At 46.0% G+C, this 11,464-nt stretch overlaps 1 protein-coding gene across 2 annotated transcripts in view; it reads right to left on the minus strand.

The window, feature by feature from the left end:
* KIAA0040 (KIAA0040 ortholog) overlaps positions 1-10,823 on the minus strand; it is a 34,707-nt gene extending 23,884 nt beyond the window's left edge. The window contains exon 1 of one of the 2 annotated variants that reach the window (XM_017866963.1): positions 10,579-10,823. The gene's annotated coding sequence lies outside the window, so the exon portion shown is untranslated. Of the gene's footprint in view, positions 1-10,365; positions 10,548-10,578 lie in introns of those variants that run through there. The other variant, XM_017866964.1, reaches the window with a different exon arrangement.
* Positions 10,824-11,464: the final 641 nt, after the last annotated feature.

Consider the following 11,464-nt stretch of genomic DNA (forward strand, 5'->3'; position numbering starts at 1 on the left):
CCCTCACCCCAACCACATTTTATCTCTTCATACAGCATATCCTTACATTTGATGATAATTCTGACTTCAAATCGGGTGTCACAAGGCCCTGGGTAACCAAAGCCAGTTCCACTTGGCTCACATTCAAAGGGATCCCTCTTTCCCTGCCTCCTCCCCCACACTCAGCCTGCCAACATTTAGCACAAAGTTTGTGGAAACCAAATGACATTTTGCCCTAAGAGTCAAGCCTAGATCGGCCCATGGTCAGAGGTTGTACAATGGAAGCCCAGGAGGCAGCTCCCACCAGAGAGCGGATTGTGTTTGATCTGCAGCTCTCAGTCTATGCTCTCACCCAGCTTGTGTGACCCTCTCAGATGGACTAGCCTGGGTCAAAGCCTGGTCCTACCACACACTGGCTTCTGAACATGGAAAGCCCCTTTCCCTCTCTGTGCCTTAGTTTCCTCAACTATAAAAGGGGGATAAGAATAGACCCTCTCTCGTAGGATTGTTGTGGGAATCAGAGGAGTTAAATACTCTGTGTGACGTGGACGTGGTTGAAACAGTGCCTGGCACAGAGCACATCTTCAGTGCATGTTGGCTTTACCTGTCAGGCACCCTGTAGGCATCTGAGCTTGTGACCTCTGCTGGGACCCAAAGCTGAGGAGCTTGTGTATGCAAAAGGGATGACAGTGATGAATCCTGTGTGCATCATGGAAAGACACCACTGTTTCAATATTTCAGAGCGAGTGAGGAATGCTCAGGCCTGTAAAACTGAGACAAAGCACCCTCTAAATAGGCGAGAAAAAGGAGGATTTGTTAGCCCCGGGGCCATTTTCTGGAATCATGTGTAGCGCAGAGATATCATAGTTGAAAATTTCTTTCCTTTTCTACCACCTCACCTCCCTGACAATGCTTGCTCACTGATAGTACAGAGGCTGCTTCTGTCTGCTTTCCCACTCGACATTAAGCTATTACAGAGCTTTCTCCTTTGGGTATCCCCAGGGTCTGGTTCAGTGTTGGCACATATTAGATGTACAATAAATGCTTTTTGATTAAGTAACTGACTGACTGGTTATGGTCTGGGGGGATGAGAAAGAACCAGAGTGAAGAGTATCTCTATGACGGCTATGCTATCTCCATGGGCCAGAAAGCCCACATTCACTTCTGGCACCCCAAGCTCTCATACCTATGCAAGCTTCTTGTAGGCCCCTGCAGAGTCAGGTGATGGGGTGGGATAGCAGGGTAGGCCTCCAGCAGGGTAAGGGGGCCAGGACTCGGGCCTGGGCAGAGCAGGAAGATCTTGCAATGGGCTGAACTTTCACAGTTGGGGTTGCAGCTCACAGCAGCAGCTTATGGCTCAGGTAAGTTGGTCGGACATCTGGGGAGCCAGCTGAACAAGGGTGAAGCAGGACTCAGGGATTCCAGAATGGCACAGCCACAGCCTGAGCAGTGGGTGAAGAGATGGCCGCACTAGCGAGCAGAGATCCCAGGATAGACTAATCCCAGGAACGGGCTTTTCTCACAGCTCTCCATGAGAGGGGCATGGCTTGCAGCAAGGTGCTTGCAGGCTCCTGGGTGGTAGGTGGCAGGTCCTTGAGGGTGGAATCTGTGCCTGCATTTTGTTTTGTTTTTTAAAAATTCTCCACAGCCTCTAGTATAGTGTCAGGTACACACAGAAGAGCTTGGGAACTGTGTATGGGAAAAAAATGGAAGCAGCCAGAGTCATGTCCGGGCAGCTTCTGCCATGTAAAGTAAAGCTACCAGGCCTCTTAGGAGTCCTTGAAATTCTCTTTATGCAAAGAGGAGTTGCAGATGACTGACCAAAAGTAAGTGATACACCCTGACAGTGCCTGGGAGAGAGGAGTGAGAATTACCAACTGGACAGAGTCTAGACCTTCCCATGAAGTTACTGCTTCTTGTACCTGCCAGCTGAGATGAATTGGCAAATATATGTATAGCCATACACTACGAATCTTTGAGGCAATAATAAACCTTGAATTGAAAAGGAGAAATTAGAGTTTAGGGAAGAGGTTTCCCAGTTCATTTCTTCTCTGGGACTTCATGTCACATTACAGGGTCTCCTCCCCTGGGCATGGGCCGACCTCACACAGTGCCACTGGAAGGCCTCCTGCCCCGCTCCCTACCCTTCTTCTCTCTCTTCCCTTGTCTTATTCTCATGCACACAGTGTCTGTTCAGAGATAAAGGACAGCCAAAGCCATTGGAGGCCTTTTCTCGTCTCCTTTCCCCATCCCAGGACACATCTGTTTTGAGAAAGCCTATGAGTTTTGAATTATAGGACCCAGGCATAGGAGTTCCATGACAGTGTGACAGGGCTGGGAGTTCCTTTTACAGAAGCACACATGTTTATGAACCTATGTTTAATAAGTGGCAACTGTGTACCAGACACTGTGCACTGGCAATGCAATGATGGAGTAATGAAGTCAAAGGGCGCCTGGGGAGGGTCAAACATTACCTAGGGTCCCACGGGGTTATCAAGAAAATAAGAGACTTAGATTTCATCTCCTTTGAAAATTCTACAGCTTAGGGCCAGCATAAGTGCTCTACCTCTGTGTCCCTGTCATGATGCCTATCATAGCTTTTGTAACACTGCGTTATAACTGCCTCTTGACCTATCTGTCTGCCAAAATGACTGCAATCCCCTGAGAAACAGAATGGCTTCTTATTCATCAGTGGTGGCAGCTGCAGAGTTCCCTTGTAGGAGCTGGGGAAGAGCACTTAGCTCTTGGTGGAGACCTCAATTTCTTCTTCTATAAAATAGGGACGTTATAGGTTGAACATCCCTAATCTGAAAATCCAAAACCCCAAATGCTCCAAAATCTAAAAGTTTTTGAGTGCTGATAGGACACTGAAATGCACATTGGACTTTGAATAGGGATGCTGAACTGGTAATTCCAGTAAAATAAAAATATTCTAAAATCTGAAATCCAAAACATGTATAGTCCCAAGCATTTTGGATAAGAAATACTCAACCTGTAGTAGTACCTATTTTGTTGAGTTGACGTGAGGGTTAAATAAGGGAAAATAGGTAAAGCACTTAATGTTATCCCCAGCACAGATAAAGTACCCCATAAATATTGCTGTTGCTAGCTGTTGCTTCCTACTCAGTTATACCAAGAAGGGGCTTTAGTTTACCCCCAAATATTTTCTGGGGCTTTAGTTTACCCCCAAATATTTTCTATCTTGAACATCCAAATACTCCCAAATCTCTAGGGCAATGAGAGGCAGTATTTAATATCTTTTATTAAAGCATAAGGTCAAATGCATCAAATAAGAGACCAGACAGGAAAAGATATGCCACTTAATATGTGTATTATCTTCAAGAAAGGAAAATGAATTTATAAGTATGTTGATAAAAATGTGGGGGAAAGGAAAGCAGTTTCGCAACTCTTCAAAAAAGGTAAAGGTAAGAATTACCATATGATCCACCAATTCCATTCCTAGGTTTATGCCCAAAAGAACTGAAAATAGGTATTCAAACAAATCCTTGTTCACAGCACACTATTCACAATAGCCACAAGGTGGAAACAACTCAGATGTTGGTCAACAAATAAATAGATAAACTATTATGGTATATGCACACAATGGAATATGATTCAGCCATAAAAAGGAATGAAGTACCAATACATGCTACAACATACATCAACCCTGAAAACATGTTAAGTGGAAAAGGCCAGTAGCAAAAGGTCACATATTGTATAATTCTATTAATATTAAATATCTAGAATAAGCAACTCCATAGAGGTAGGATGCAGACTGGTGGTTGCTTGGGGCTGGGAAAAGGGAGCAATAGGAAGAAATTGCTTAATGAGGATGGGGTTTTATTCTGGGGTGATGAAAATGTTTGGAAACTAGATGGAGGGGCGATTGCACAACATTCTGAATGTACTAAATGCCACTAAGCTATTCACTTTAAAATGGTTAATTTTATGTAACATAAATTTCACCTCAATTAAAAAAATGCAAGAGGAAATAACAAAATTTCTGGAAAACTAATAGATGTCACATGGGAAAGAATGGCAGAGTTTCCCTTATTAATTGTTTGAGAAATATAAAATGTTGTCTGTGATCTCTTCAGTGTGTATTTATTCATCAATTCCAATGCCAAGTGTTGAATGACCACATGCCCAGTGGTTTAAGTACTTTTCCCCTTACCCTCAGGCCCTACCTTGAAGGAATAATATTTTATAAACCACCAAAATCTTATTCCTGGAAAATGTCAGTCAGGAGCATCTGACCTTCTTCCCCTGTGACACATGCTTTGTGACTGTGTCTCCTCCCTTGTTCCAGACAGTGTGGAGGACTGCAGTGCTTCTGTCTGGAAATGAGGTGTTCTTTCCATGGCCAGCTTTGGGAAGTTGTGCTATCCACCCACTGAAAATAGTCAAAACCCAGCTCTTTCCTCAAAGGGGTCAATGATGTCCTTATGCAAAACCAAGAGAAGCACAGTCTTTGGAAATCAGCAAGGCACCCGGTAACGCATTGCTTTCTTCCTGTACTCGTGAAAGCTTTGGTCCAAGTATCTTGCAGGGCAAGATCTGAGTTTCTAATTTGGAAACTAGGAAAGCTCTGAGCAGGATGCACCTGGTGGGGTGGTATGCAAGTGTGTTCCCTTTTCCCAGTGGAGGTTTCATTATGGGACGGTGTGGGTCACCCATGTAATGAGCTGGGAGGCTTTTATCTAGGCCACTGTTGTGCTGTGCTGGCAACTGCTACTCAGCAGACTGTGCGCCTTGGGCAGGAGGGAAGTTTCAGGTCAGGAGTGGAAGGTGGGGAAAGAGAAGGGAGGGTGGAAGCCATCAGTCATTTACAAGAAAGGGGTTTCATAGATAAGCTAAGTCTGCAGGACTGGCCTTAAGAGTAACTTACTCTCTTTTGTTATTGACACATTTCCCTAACATAATGTTGAAAAAACTACATATGTTTCTGGTGGGGGCGGGCAGGAATGTATGCCTTACATTCTTAGCACCACCAGTTAACAAGTGGTTACTGAGAGCCTAGCATGCACACTGAAAATTTGTGGGAGCCAAGAAAGTTTGGATGGACATTTGTTTACTCTGGGTTCCAAATCACTGGGAAGGGCACTTTGACCCCAGCGTTAGTTCCTGGGTGGTTTCAGGCCAGTGTGCGTGAGTGGCTGACTGGAGCGTGAAGGCTACAGCAAGGGTTTTGGTACATGATGATCACATGCAGAGGGGCTTTTGAAAGCTGGCACTTTGGCCCATGGGGCTGCAGAGGAATCACAGGTTAGAAACCATGAACAGATGGATGCACACTCAGTATCTTACTTGGGTTGGGGAGGAACAAGAAGCTCTTGACTCAGAGTGCAGCGTTCTTTTCTCTTGTTTATGGTGGCCACTGTCACATGTCATTCAGGTTAATACACAGCATATCCACTGTACTATTCTGTTTCCATAATACTAAGCTCATGGGACTTCCCTGTTCCCACTGCCTCCTTCCCTGACCCTGCCCCTCTTTCCCTGCCCCTACACCACCTCTGAACCTGTGGCCCACAGCTCTTTTCCCTGTCAGGACAATTTGAAGACTAAACACACTATCACATGCAACTATCCTTATTGTTATATTTGTATATTATTTTCCTCTCTTCTGCCAATTTTCTTTTTATGACTTGCCTGGGAAACTAAAAAAAAATGCTGCAGGGCTTTTCTGAAGACGATCCAGCTTGAAATTAGGGTTGTATTTGAGGAAAGTAAAACGTAACTGAAAAACATCCCACTGGGAGGAAGCTATAGTCAAGAGCAAGGGCATGTCTGCAGTGGCTTCAAAATACGATCATCTCTTCAGTTTTGACGAAGAACTACAGCAATGGTTAGGTTTTGTTTTATTTCTTAGTGACAAACTCCATGGAGCAGCTTGCTCACAATCGTGGGAGAAAGTCTCTTCCCAGGGATGGGGATTGGGTTTGGATGCCACCATGTCCCTTGGGAGTTGCCCCTGAGAAAGAAATCTTGTGTTTGTGTGAGGTTCATTTGGGAACTTAGTTGCCCTTTCCTGGTCTCCACTAAATGTCCACTCATGTCCCCAGATGATGCTCTGTTCAGATGGCTCGGACTGATGTGGGGGAAAAGCCAGAAACCTGGCCTGGGCTCTGGCCTTCGGGATTGTCTTTCAAAGAATTTGCACTCAATTTTCCTTTTGCTGTCCAGGGAGGGAAAAAGTCTATCATGCCACTGTCTTTATCTCCCTTACTGTGCCTGTGACGAGTCTCCTGAATGCCTATTATTTACCTGGAACCCTTCTTACTGAATGGTAAATGACATATCAATATTGGATGTGTAATTCCGACTCATCCACTGGTCTCTAGCTCATTCTTATCTCTGAGGCAAACACTCTTCCTGACAAGTTTGAGGAAACGCTGAAAGGATTTTAGTTAATTAAGGCACCCGGTGTTGTTTATCTTCTTGAGGGGTCTTTGGGAACTCCTGAGAAAACTTTAAGGATTGAAACTGAGGAAACAGAAGAGACAAGGGTGGTTCAGAGGTTGCCTTAAAAGTGGAAAACTACCTGCATCCCTTGAGGGTCTGCTCCTAGTTCGCCCCGGAGGCCACTGGGGGAGGATTCGAACTTCAGGTACAATCCTTTCATTTTACCTTTCCGCAGGCATTTGAATGCCTAGCTGTGTCCTTGTGTGCGAGATACAAAAGGGAATAGAGACCCAGGATGGTATTGGGTATTCCTGGGCAGAGGCAGATAGAATTCTGGTCCCTCCATTAACCAGCTGTGTGACTGGGCTCACACTTCCCCTCCCTGAACTGTAGTTTGCACATCTGTGAAGTGAAGGGGTGGGGCTGGCTCCTCTCACAAGTGTTTTTCCATTTGAAGTCTCTGAATCTGTGGTTACTTCCTTTTTTCATCAACAGTTTAGCCTCTATTAGAACTCTGTTTACTTGAAGGTTTTTGATGTTGGCATATCATTCCAACTTCACGGGGTTGGAATAAGTCAGGCTTCCCTGGTCGGGACAGGGAAAAATCACAAATATATCCAAACCATTAACTGATGCTCAGATTCAGGGCCATTGGATTAAATGGGCTAAACCAGCACCTTGGTGAGAATTAGAACAAAGCATTCGCTCCATGTGGACTCAACTGCAAGTGGGGTGGGTCTAAGGTCTAGCAGGTGGAATACTGGTGCTTTCAGCTTCATAGACTCCCAGGAGTCCTTGTGCAGTACACAACCTGCATAAGCAATAGCAGAGCATTGACTTCTTTGGGCTCTGACCACTTTAGCTAAGGAGGACAAAAGAGGCCAGAGTAGATGCATGTCATTGATATGATGGAAGGAGACTTATAATTACTGCTTTAAAATATGTCATACAATAAGAAAACTGCAATTTTGAGATGAAGATGCTGCCCAGAGCCTATACCTACACAGTCTATCTAATTTTGGTAGTTTCAAGAGGCAAGATTAGAAATAATAATAAAACTCCTCACATTTTTATAGAGTCTTATAATTTATGCAGAACATTAAATGCACTTTCTTTTTCAATTTGATTCTGATTCTAACCATTGCCCTGGTGAGTAATAATTATCCTCATTTTAAATATAAGGGAAATGAAGTTGAGAGATTCAAGAACTTATTCAAGGTCAGCTAATAAGTGGTTAAGCCAGGACCTGAACCCATGAATGTCTAGCTCCAAGCTCAAGGTTTTTTCTTCCATGCAGGTCACACAAGATCGTGAGCTGAGCATTGGCAGCCAGACCTACTCTGTAACGGTCTGAAATTAGTCAAAGCAGGTCATCCTTCTTGTTTTTATGAAGTCAGGACTCTCCCACACAGGGGTAGGTAACTAAAGACTTGGAATGTGAGTTCTGGAAAGGTCTTCACAGATCTTACAACTGAACTAAGCATTAATTTTTCACATGGGGGAGTGATAATTAAATGCATCTTTACTGTCTATGTGCCATGAACCCAGAATTCTCTCCTTCATTTTAGGAATTATCCTCGAAGGTATCCTGAGAAAGCCTTGAGCATTTGGAGAAAGTAATCTGGAAGTCACCATATGATATGCAAATAATATCTATAGGCCACTACTGACAAATACAAGACTCTTCAGCACCAATGTGGTGCTACCACAGGCCTCTTTAGCTGCCTTCCACCTCCACCTACGTTCCAGACCTGTATACCCAACTGCTTATCTCCATCTGGACATTTCCTGGGCATATTCAACTTTAATATGTCTAAATGTTCATCACTGCCTTCTCCACAATCTGCTTCCCAAGTCCACTCCTTCTCTACCTTACATGATTTTTATTAATGGCTCCACCAGGTACCTTCTCCTGCCTATCCCACTCAACACCTTATAATCACCCTCTGTTCAACTCATTCCTCCTTTACCACATTCACTTGGTCACCAGGTACTTTAGATTCTACTTCCTAAAATCCATTCCTTTTCCTCAGTTCCCACTGCTGTTGTCTTAGCTGAGATCTTAATTATCTCTGCTTCCCATCTCTCTAAGCCAGCCCCCACCTGGCCAATGATTCTTTCTCCAAACACAAATCTGACGGGATCCTTCCTCTGCTTAAAAACTAAAATTGCTTCCCATAGGAGGGAGTTCACCCTTCTCAGTCTAGCAGTGTAATTCCTATTACATGCTGTTCCTACCTGCCATTGACTTTGCATACCCTCTTTCCTTTGTTCAAAACACCTTTTCCCTGGGAACTCCTAGTCATTTTCAGGACCTGCTCATCCACCACTTCTGTGGTGTGGACTTCACAGATAATTCTGGGGAAGAATCTCCTGTCCTCTCCCCTGGATTAGTCAGTGCCCTGTAGCTACTGCTATTATAATGTATATTATCCTGAACTGTAGTTTATTTCTGTATCTGTCTCACTTACCAGACCGAAGCTCCTCAAAAGCAGAAACCATCTCATTATCTTTGGACTCCAAGGACCTGGTATACTGGCCAGCACACAGTAGGTTTGGTAAATGTTGAATGAATGTATGGAATGGATGTACCTTCCTCTTTGGTGAAATCAATAACTTAGCTTGTTGAGTGTTTATTATTCTCTTGGGTTTAGTCTCAGGGAAGAGGATAGAAGTCATCCTCATTCCACAGGCTAAATATTGACAATGTATGGAGGCCAAAGAAACATTTGTTTTACAATACATCTCTTTCCTAAAATTGTATCTGGGGTGGGGACACAGAGGCAGAATTTCAGACAAAAGGAAAGACTTGGTCAGATTTTCCTGTACAGCTGCCTCTACAACCCAGCACTGGGTGAAGGGCAGGCACATCACACTAAGTGGTTGATGCAACTGATCCAGCTTAAAGGCTGGTAAGACCCTTGCAGAAGTCTTTAGGTAGAACTTGCAAACCATTTGCAAAAGGGTTAGCAACAGGTTACATCAATGCTATTTTTAAGTCCTGCTCTTTGTAACTCAAGGCTCTCCCATTATCTAACAGAACTTCAGAATGAGGGTACCTTAAAATTCGCTTCAGGTCCTTAGGAGCTGTAGCTGAGCAAATGAAATGCAACTGCTTTAGAAGGGAGGTGCTTCCAAGATGCTCCAGTGGTCTTTTCCTTCCCTTCCTCGTACAACACAATCGGTGGCACAATCCCACTACGTAGCATGGCATGCTGGCTGCCAGTGTTCTCTGTTAAATTAGGGTGAGTGCTTGTCTGTGCTTCAGTTTCCCTTTCGGTTAGACAGGACTGGTCTTCCCACTAGCTATCATCTGTAGTTTACTTAACTCTATTATATGAAGAATCCCCGTAAAGCTCTTCATAATGTTAGGGAAACAGGTCCTAATATGTCCCCCATTCTACTTTCATGGGTGGGATGGGGGGTCTGGGAGTGGGACCATTGAGAGTCAGAGAAGTTAGAAAGTAATCTGTGTCACAGCAAGCTCCCCGGAAACTCAGAATAGCAAACAGGTTTCCTCTCCGCCCCTGGCTCCAGGCCATATTTTCGTTTTGGCTAGTTCCTTAGCCCCAGAGAAAATCTGGCTTCACCTAGAATGGTTTAGAAACACCTAAGCCCGCGATGCTTTCCAGAGGGTCTCAGGCCTTGGCCTTTCTCGGTAAAAAAACAGAATATCCATGTGTCCCCTTCAAAGCGCTCCTACCGGCAGCTGGAGTAAGGTAACTCCACCGCCGACCTCCGAGGAGCTCATGTGGGCTCAGCCCAGGCGCAGAGGGGAAGACTCCTGCGAGTCCTCAAGAAGGAGGGAAACACACCAGAACCAAAGTTGTGAAGGCGCAAGAGGCTACTTAGGAATAATTCCTTGTATCTCTGGGGCAGGTCTCATCCTTCTAAAGACAGCAGTTGAGTGGGCGTCCCCTTCCAAACAGAAGGAGCTTAAAATGTATTTTAAAAAACATAACAGAAAGTCCTGAAACTCACCTTTCGGTCCGCGGAGGGGCTTCCTGCAGGCGTGGTTGCCCAGGGAATCTCCTGGGTGCTGCCCCGTCTGACAGCGCCCCGGGCCCTGGAGGGAGGTGTGGGTTCCTTTTTGGTTGCCTCTGCACTCCCACTCCTAGCCAGGTCTGGCGTGTAGGGCCCCGGCGTCAGCCGAGGTCGTGGGAGCAGCCCGCCCCGCCCCGCCCCCGCGCGTACCTGCCGCTGCAGCCGAGGACAGCGCCCTCTGTGTTCCCTGCCCTCCTGCGGGCCGATGCCTGGCATAGTTGAGGTTTCGCTCCAACTCTGTCCTGCCCCTGATGTCACAGGCACAACTTCCTGAATCTGGTTCGCCGTTCTGCCCGCTCCAGGGGCTCGGCCCAGCTTTCCACCCCGGGCCAGCCCACCTCGGGTGCCTCTGGCCTTGGGCGCACACTCCCCAGACGCGCTGTCCCTCCCGTCTTCCCGCCAGTGGCTCCCCACTCCCCGCCCCCCGCCATTACGTGTCCTTGCCCCATCAGCCCCGGAACACGCCTCCTTCAGGGCACAGCCGCTGCGGAGCCAGCCCCAGTGTCTTTCACAGACGCACCAGTGTTCCAGGAACGGGACATGGAACTCAGGGCAAACCCGGCTTCAGGGAAAACAGCTTCCTAAATAGAGCGGCCTTCCTGGAAGGGGTGGGAGGCGTTGGAGAGGAATACCAAGCGGCAGGTTGGGTGAAGGCTCCGATGTCTTATCGGGACAAATGAGCATGACAGTCCCCTCTAACCAACACCGGTTGCTCCAAGGGGTGCAGATGACATCTCAGAAGAGTCTTTCTGAGTCATCTCAGAAGAGTCTCTGAAGAGTCTTAACGCCTGGAGGCGTTAAGGAAAACTGGGCTCCAGGAGCTGTCACAAGCAATGATGGAGAGGAAAGCTGACTTCAAAAAGTTCTCAGGGGTTCCTTCCTCTCATCCTCAGCTGCTCTCCATCTACTTTTTATTCAGATCTCTTGGCTCTAGTTCCTAGCACATGGGATGCTAGGAAATGAAAAGACCTGCGCCCGGTTGAATAGGGGACTGCAGACACAAAGCTCTGATGATTCACGGCTTGTTCAGTGCCTC

The sequence above is a fragment of the Rhinopithecus bieti genome, unplaced genomic scaffold, assembly GCF_001698545.2.
Source record: "Rhinopithecus bieti isolate Rb0 unplaced genomic scaffold, ASM169854v2 scaffold_1853, whole genome shotgun sequence".
Lineage (NCBI taxonomy): Eukaryota > Metazoa > Chordata > Mammalia > Primates > Cercopithecidae > Rhinopithecus > Rhinopithecus bieti.